The sequence below is a fragment of the Halyomorpha halys genome, unplaced genomic scaffold (genome assembly GCF_000696795.3).
Source record: "Halyomorpha halys isolate HHAL.00 unplaced genomic scaffold, Hhal_1.1 Scaffold137.1, whole genome shotgun sequence".
NCBI lineage: Eukaryota > Metazoa > Arthropoda > Insecta > Hemiptera > Pentatomidae > Halyomorpha > Halyomorpha halys.
Window position 1 is genome coordinate 94,827 of NW_027110325.1, and position 8,632 is coordinate 103,458.

The following is an 8,632-nucleotide window of genomic DNA, read 5'->3' on the forward strand; positions in this document are numbered from 1 at the left end:
TCGAATATGCTTGTACATACAGGTTAGGTAGCTGGATAGGATATGAATTGACAGAATGAGAGGCCCTTGCAGGAAGGAAACTTAACTCAGCAGGGAACTAGCCAGCAGTCGCAAAGGGCATAGTACGTCTTACGGGAACTAGCCATTGGTCCTTATGAAAGAATAAAAGAGGTGACAGGAATAATTAGCATGGAATAAGGACATATATGGTATATAAAAAATAGTGAAAGAATATACTGAATCTAAATGTGTCTATTTAAGTGTGGGGATGAAGAACCCACCCTATGCACACCACGTGAAAATAACGCGCGATGTATATATACATCGCGCGCGGCCTTAGACCTCCAAGATCTGTCAAAAAAATGAGTCTGGTATTTCCTAAGAGGTAAGAATAAACTAGTAAGTTTGAGGTAATCAATCTGTGAGAGGTGCGGCCTGTAAGAAATTACTTTACTGTTAATCAGTATATTACTTTGTTTATGTTTATTTATTTAAATAATATGAGGTTAAGTTTAGAGTGGTATGTGGTTCTATTGTAGACCAGTTCTTTTCCACAATTTGGAGTTCTTTGTAAATGGGTATGTTGGTGAAGAGGCTTTCAGCATCAAATGAAGTTAGCGGGAATTCTAAGGGATATTAATAGTTCACGCAGTTGGAAAGAGTTGTGGATGTCGTAAGGGTTGTCGTGGCTCAGGAACTGAAGAGACGGAAGGAGGAATTGGCTAAGTTTAGAAGATGGAGCATATGGATATGATGGGGCGAAAGGGGGTTGCCAGGTTAGAGAATTTTAGGAAGCCCGTACAAACGAGGAGGTAAAGAATTATAAGAAATTAGCTTGTAGTAGGTGGGACGGTTAATTAATTTATTTTGAAGAAGGGTTTTAATATGCTGATTAAACTTATTCATAAGTGAGCGGGTGGGATCACGGATAGAAGGTAGATAGGTGGATTGGTCAGAGAGGAGTTGTGTAATTTTTTCAATGTACTCAGCCTTATCTAAGATGACAGTCAGGTTACCTTTGTCAGCTCTAGTAACAATCAGTTGGTCATTAGATTTGAGAAAGAATCTGGTATGGGATAAATATCCCTTAGAATTCCCACTAACTTCATTCTTATTTCATTTGATGCTGAAAGCCTCTTCACCAACAACCCATCGACAAAGAACTCCAAATTGTGGAAAAGAACTGGTCTACAATATTTAAATAATATATTTACAATTATGAAAACAAGAGACTTATTTGGAATCCACACAAAGGACTGAAACGACATGAAACTACTCGTAGATTCTGATTGCTACAACACTTACTTGACAAAAGCTCTAAACTTCCCATTCACTACAAAAAATTAGTATACACTACGATAATCAGACCAATTTGGACATAAGGAATTGAACTCTGGGGCTCCACCAAACCATCAAATTCCTCCCGCATCCAATCCTTACAATCCAAAATCCTACGTAAAATCCTTGATGCTCCTTATTACGTCACAAATAAACTCATTCATAAAGACCTTAGCATCCTATTCGTTGCAGATTTGACCCAAAACAGATATGCGTCTTTTCATTCCAAACTCCTTAACCATCCATTAATACTTAATATTTCATCCTTAACAATCCCTGATAATTCTCCGAGGCGTCTGAAAAGAGGATGGGCACGGGACCTTCTAATTTAAATTAATGTTTGAAGTACCACCTATGGTTGGTTCCTTCCCAAGATTTTCAAGTGTATATGAAACATACAACATATTTACTTTTTATATATAAGAAGATGGTCAAAAGTGAAACAAAAGTAGTTTACAACTATTTATTTTCCGACGTTTCGCCCCACTTTGCAGGGCTTCATCAGGGCTGTTCAAAGGAATCGGTTGAACAGGCTTGTTCAATCGCTTGTGAAGAAGTGGGACGAAACGTCGGAAAATAAATAGTTGTAAACTATTTTTGTTTCACTTTTGACCGCAACACTGACCATCTTCTTATATATCAATTTTTACGGTCAACTATATATACATATATTTACTTATTGTATTATTTTGTATAGTTGTAAATTACATTAAACAAATAAATAAAAAAAACAATTATGATAATATTTACATGGTTTAAACATTAGAACATTAAACTATTCAATATTTTAATTAATAAATCAACTATTTTATACACATGGTTAGTGCTCTCTAGTGGACGCGTGATGAAGGAATTAGTTCTTGCGTTGGCTCATAGGTAGCGCCGCAAAAATGGGATGGCTGTAATTAAATCATTGAGCATAATAAATCATTAGAGTACTTGAGAAACCCAAAGATAAATCTTCCAAAGCAATTCATGAGTCTCTTCTGTCTCAACTCTAAGCCTGCAGACCCTCCGTAGACCAAGAAACTGTGGTCGAAATGGGGGAAAACAAGAAAGGATATTATGAGCTGATGGGTATTCTGAGGAATGAAATCATGGAATTTTAGGAATGGTTAAAGTACAGTTATGGATTTGTGGATTATGATAAGTGCAGATATAAACAATGGAACAAAGAGACTTTGAGAATGAGACTGATGATTGATGATGGATTGTCGAAGTCCCTACATTCCATTGCTTACATCTCCACCTGTCGTAACAATCCTGATGAAGACATTATTTTTCGAAACATCGGCACTGAATAAATATTTGAAAACTACAAATAGATATTTTTCCTTCTTTACAGCAGCCCTGACCACCTCCTTAAAATAAAAAAAATTCTCTTCAGTTCCATCAAGTTCTTGATGAAAAATTTCAGTCTTATAATTCGTTTAACTTAATTAACGTTATATCCTTCTTTAACTTCCCCCACTTTACAGAAAAAAAAAAACATAACTCATTGAAATTTTGACAAACTTAAAATGTTATTGTCGTTCCTTAAAATTTAGTAAGATCAGGTTTCATGCCCTTACTTTAAGAGCCATTAAATTTAGACCCTTAAAGAATGTTTCATTTATGCTCTTACTCGATTTCGGTAAGAGAATACTTATTCCTGCATTGGGTTTAATTATTTTCTGGTTATCACCATCTGTGAAATTAAATTATCACTAGCCAACCAAAGTCAAACTTTTAACATTTTAGTTTGTACTGACCCTAACTTATCTTAATTTGTTTTATTTTAATACTTTATTATTTTGCACTGAATATTACATGAATGTTTGAAAACATGGCAATTAGAGCTCATTACATTTTTTCTTTTTTTATCAATAATGTTTTTAAATCTAACACAATACCTTTATTATTCAAATAATCTTGGCAGACTGTGTTCACTCGGTTCCTCTTGATGCTAGCCGATGAACTTCTGCGTTGATTATTGTCCATCTTCAAGTTACCTCCATCCCAAAAACTGTAAAATATAACATGATAATTGCTAATCAAGTAATCAAGAAAAACATTATATAGGATCTTATACAAATGGTTACATTTTAACCTTAACTGCCCTTAACTTTTACTAGAACTTTTAAAACTTATTAAACTTCATAATTTGAAACATTCAAAGGCCTTTAACGTTTCTTTAGCTCAAAACAATTATAGCTATTATTCTCCTATGAATAAATCAAAATGAAAGCAAAAACTGTTGATAGTAATGTTTTTGACTTAAAAAACAAATAAAAATTATACGGAATTAATTTTTCAGTAATACAAATATTTTAAATTTATTATTTATATACCTTATGTAATTAAGTATTTTAAAAATTTATATTTATATTTCTTAAATTATTGAGGTTTTATAAATTATTAAGTGTTTTTAATGACAGTGTAATCACGATAATCTGAACTTCGATACTCCAAACACTCCAGTAATCCAAACTGGTGTAAAATAAAAAATCAATCTCTATAACTGAATAGTTCTATTGTCGTATGTAGTTGTAAAACAAGAAAAAATCTCCAAAATGAATTATTTTTCTTCAGCTTGGGTGTCTATTCTCTCCAATTTCTGGAATCCATTGTTTGGAAAAGAAAACATCCATAAAGTATCAACAAATAACAATGAAGAAACCAGTGGACAGATGATTTTGACCTAGATGCTTTAGTAAATGATACAGAAGTTTATAAATGGGTTCAAAGTTGTGAGGAGAATGAGTTCACATTTAAAACTGATTAAGAAATGTTACAGTGTTACGTAAGTCTACCAATAAAGAAGAAAAAGGTGAAAGACAAGTTGAAGAACCAGCGACAAAAAAGCAGTGTCTCATTTCAATTACTGTCTGAAGTGGGCAACAGAGAATGATATACCATGACAGGAAGTCCTCTAATAAGATCTGAAAGAAGAAGCAGTGAAGAAGTTTCTGAAGAAGTCTCAGCAAAAAAACAATTTTCTTTAAAAATATTAATTTTTTTTATAACTATCAAATTTCCAATAAAATATTTTTAAAAAAATAGTTGTATACATTCGTATTCTTTAATTTGTTAAGACCATTTTTCCTAATAATGAAGTATATGGTCAGAGTGCAGTCAAAAAGAAACAAAAAATAATTAACAACTACTTATTTGCTGATGTTTTGCCCCACTTTGAAAAGTTTCATCAAGGCTGTTCCAGTTGAAAGATATCAAAACAGACTGTTTTGATATTTTCCCCAACATTTTCTTTAATCTTTAGTTTACAGTAATGAAGTAATTCCCCCCTGCAGCAATTATTCCAGATTACAATGAACTTTCATCAATATTTTGTTTTTGAGTTTTATATATGTTTTTAATTATATTCATATAATTTTTAAATTACTTGCATAAATGTTAAAATTATTTTTATGATTCAAAGTTCTTCCATGTCTTAGATTAAGTTGATTATTTTTATTTATGCGTGTATTAAATTTTGTTTTATATTAAGTTACTTTATATATGTTTTTATTAATTTGTTTCAGTTTCGCTAAACCTTTTTTTTATTGTTTATTTACTGCATTCAGTATGTACTCTTTTATTATATCAGGACTTTTTTTAAGTTGCTATAATAAATAAATGATAGGTGAGTAGCCAGAATTTTACTTTGGATGGGACTGATGATTTAAAAATCCTTATAATATTTCTTTTCAAATCTTACTAATTTTAAGGAGTCAAGTAAATTATTATTCCCTCTTTTCAAAATGAATAATTTGTTAGTATATTATTCACAAAGATGGAACAAGAAAACTCATTTTGGTGAATGAGAAGATCCAGAAGAACATCTCAACAACTCTGGCAATATAATATTCTCTTTTATTAGTTAATAGTTTTTTTTTTTACATATAAATGATTTGGTATGTTTCATTTCAATATGTTTATTTGTAGTATTAAACCTAGAAGCAAGCTAACCAATTTTGTTCAGTAACATATGCAGTCACATAAGATATCTTTCAAAGCCAAGATGGCAGCATGTGTCTTGCAAAATGTCCGTTGAGTTTTAACTTCCCACCATAATTGAAATTAATTAGTTCAAGAATAATGTTCATATAGAAAATCACATGAAAAAACTCAAAACTGTTTTGCTACAATCGATGTTCACTTTGAACATTGAGAGAAAGATCACGGGTCATGAAATTCAGTCATTGTTAGGCAGGATAGGTAGGACATATCCTGGATGCAAGAGGTCATGAATATCTTTGGTCTCCCTCAGGGGGACATCTAGAGAAAGAATACATCAAGGAGTCATCTGAGAAGAAAAAGGTACTCTTTGTTTTGGATTGCCTGGTGAGTGGATGTCTCCTGAGAGTGGAGGTGAAGAGAATCTTTTGTTGAACTTTGGAAATAGCATTTTGAGAAAGAAGACAAAATGTTTTGTTTACAGTTAGTGAGTGTTTGTTTGTTGAGAATGAAGAAATAGAGTAATTGGTTAGTGTTGTTAAAATAGAATTGAAGCAGATTTGTAAAGGTAGCAAATAAATAATTTAATATAGTTTTCATAAGTAGCTGAATAAATGTTCTGATTGCCTAGAAACCCGCCCTGAGATTAAGAGTCTATTATATTATAAAAATTAAGTAAATTATAAAATTCTCCTATCTGTTACACGTTTAAGCTTTTCATTTGAATCCAATCTTTTAGATATGTGAATTAAGTTAAAAAATATCAAATTCCATTTATTTTATTGGAGAAGTTTGTCAGGGGGTGCGGTCAGCAAAGAACAACATAAATAAACAAAACCATATTTATTTATTTTATGCCGACGTTTCGACCTGAGTTTCAGGTCTTCATCTAGAACAAAAGAGATAACAACAACATTTAGAGAAACATACAATTGAAAGTGAATGTGATTGTTGTTGATGAGATCTAGATGTGTTGTATCTTCTGGTGTAGTGACGTGTATGTAGATGGTTGTTATCACGTCGTTGGCCCCGTGTTACTGGATTCATAATGAGGTGTAAATAATTGACGGGAATGTGATTGTTGTTGATGAGATCTAGGTATGTTGTATCTAGTCAACTATCTACACCTCTCCATTTATTTTATTTTAAATAACTTGTGAACATTACAAATTATTGTAAGAATCTATTTAAAATTTTATTTTGAAATATGAGAACATTTAATTTGGCTAAAATGATCAATTCTGTGGCTTGAAGCAACAGCTAATATCCAAATTTTATCTTCTAAGAGGAATGAATTTTAAAAACAATGTGAAGGTTTCTGAAACGAGAATGAACATTTGCTATTGTATAAATAAAAAATTGTAAAACGCTCTTGAGACCATTGATGTTTTTGCATATACCTTCATTATTTCACCGATACGTTACTACATTTTGGGTCATTTCATAAGAAATGTCTGTTTTTATTATTTCAAAAAATTTAAAGTGGGATTTGTGGACTTTTGTTGTTTACTACATTTATATTTACAGAATATAATGAACATTTATTATCCTCTCTTTTTTGATAATATTTACTATCATTACGATTGGCTGTACATTGTCTAGTATGCCATCAAATATGTTACGAATTTAAGTTACGAAGTCCTTCCACACCCACCTTATTCGACAGACTTATCTCCAACAGATATCCATTCAAAAATTTGTACAACTTCCTTAAACCAGCAAGAGTGTCCCATGAGCATTTATCTGATGGTAGACAATTCGCACTATTTTTTTTTATATAATTGTTTTTGATTGTGACAAAAATCTTTATGATTACTTGCATTGCAATTTGAAATTGAAATAGAAATTGTAAATTGTAGCTCTTTCATCAGGGGCTGAAGATTCCAGATTTTGTAAAAGATCTTCTTCCCTCGGTTCATGATTTAAAATAAGAAATGCAGGAGGTGTCCAGGTGAGAGAAATGCTCAGTCTTACCATTGTTAGGAGGCTAGAGCAAAACTGGATTGAGTATAGGTGGTGAGGTAAAAGAGGGAGTAACATAAGCAAGCGGCAATAACAACGTTAAAGGGTTAACGGAAGGTAAACAAAAAAGATGAAATACTAGACAAATACAGACATTTATTTTCCAATATGAGCAAAATGCTCAAGGCTACACCTCTCCCAGGGTTAAAGGTAAAATTTTTTAAAAGATTCTCAGGTCAAGAATACAATTTCTGACTTCATTTCTGCTCAAAACCCTGAATTTTTCAGTTCTGAGATTGAAGTTGATAACATGTTAGGGTAAATGTATAGAAATGAAAGGACAAATCTTGAATAAAAATGTTTTGATTTCATAAAGTTGTTTCCATACATAAAATAAATTGAGCGTTGTTGTTGCTGCAAAAAACATAATTAATACTAATCCTTACATTTACTACAAAATTCCTCAGATTCTAAATTTTAAAGGTTTGAAGATACATAATAGAAGGGAAAATATCCTTGAAAAATATGGAATATGTATGGGAGTTCAGGCTATGACATGCTCCTTGCATTGTTCAAGAATAATTTGACAATTTTTCATAGCATGAAATTATTTGTTTTTTAACCTTTTAATTTTGTTATCTACTTTTTTCATCTCACATAATTTTGTCAGCACTAAACCAAAGTGATATATCTGAAAATTTCTGAGAATATTTGTTCTAATTATGTTTCCAGGTATAAGTTAATAGCTGATTTATACTTTTTTGTGTATTTATTTATTGATTCATAGAAGATCTCTACTGGTTTGGGAGAGAAGATTCCTGAGAAAGATCTTTGGAGCCGTTAAAGAGGACCACAGGTGGAGAATCAGAAGCAATGACAAACTAAATGAATTGTATGAAGAGCCTGATATCCTCTGTGCTATTAAGAACAGCAGGCTAAGATTGTTGGGACATGTAGAAAGGATGGAGCACTGTAGGCTGCTAAAAAGGTGCTCCAGGAGGAAAAAGGAAAAGGGGCAGACCCAGGCGTCGGTGGCTGGATAATTTGGAAGATGATCAAACAATTGATGGGAATCGAAAATTGGAGGAGTCTTGATGTAGACCGTGAGGAATGAGGAAGAATGGTGGCAGAGCCCCAGGTCCTATTAGGACTGTAGCGCCCAACAGTGAGTGATTTATTGATTTCATATTGTAATATGCTCTTTTTTAGTGAATAGTATATTTTGATGTTTAAAGGGTTTTGATATGTTTTATTTTATGTATAATTTTAATATTGCTATTTGTTTATCCAAAAAGCAAACTAACCAAGTTTCATTGTTATAATAACTTCGTGATACAAAACCAAGATGGCGGTATGTTGACCAGATTCAAATATCATAAAAACTATTTTAACTCGT

General features: G+C 31.9%; 1 long non-coding RNA gene across 2 annotated transcripts in view; it reads right to left on the reverse strand.

The window, feature by feature from the left end:
- Positions 1-2,793: 2,793 nt before the first annotated feature.
- The window catches only part of LOC136796030 (uncharacterized), a 104,516-nt gene continuing 98,677 nt past the window's right edge, over positions 2,794-8,632 (reverse strand). For both annotated transcript variants that reach the window (XR_010843722.1, XR_010843723.1), the window contains exon 3: positions 2,794-3,343. This is a non-coding gene — a long non-coding RNA (uncharacterized lncRNA). The remainder of the gene's footprint in view (positions 3,344-8,632) is intronic.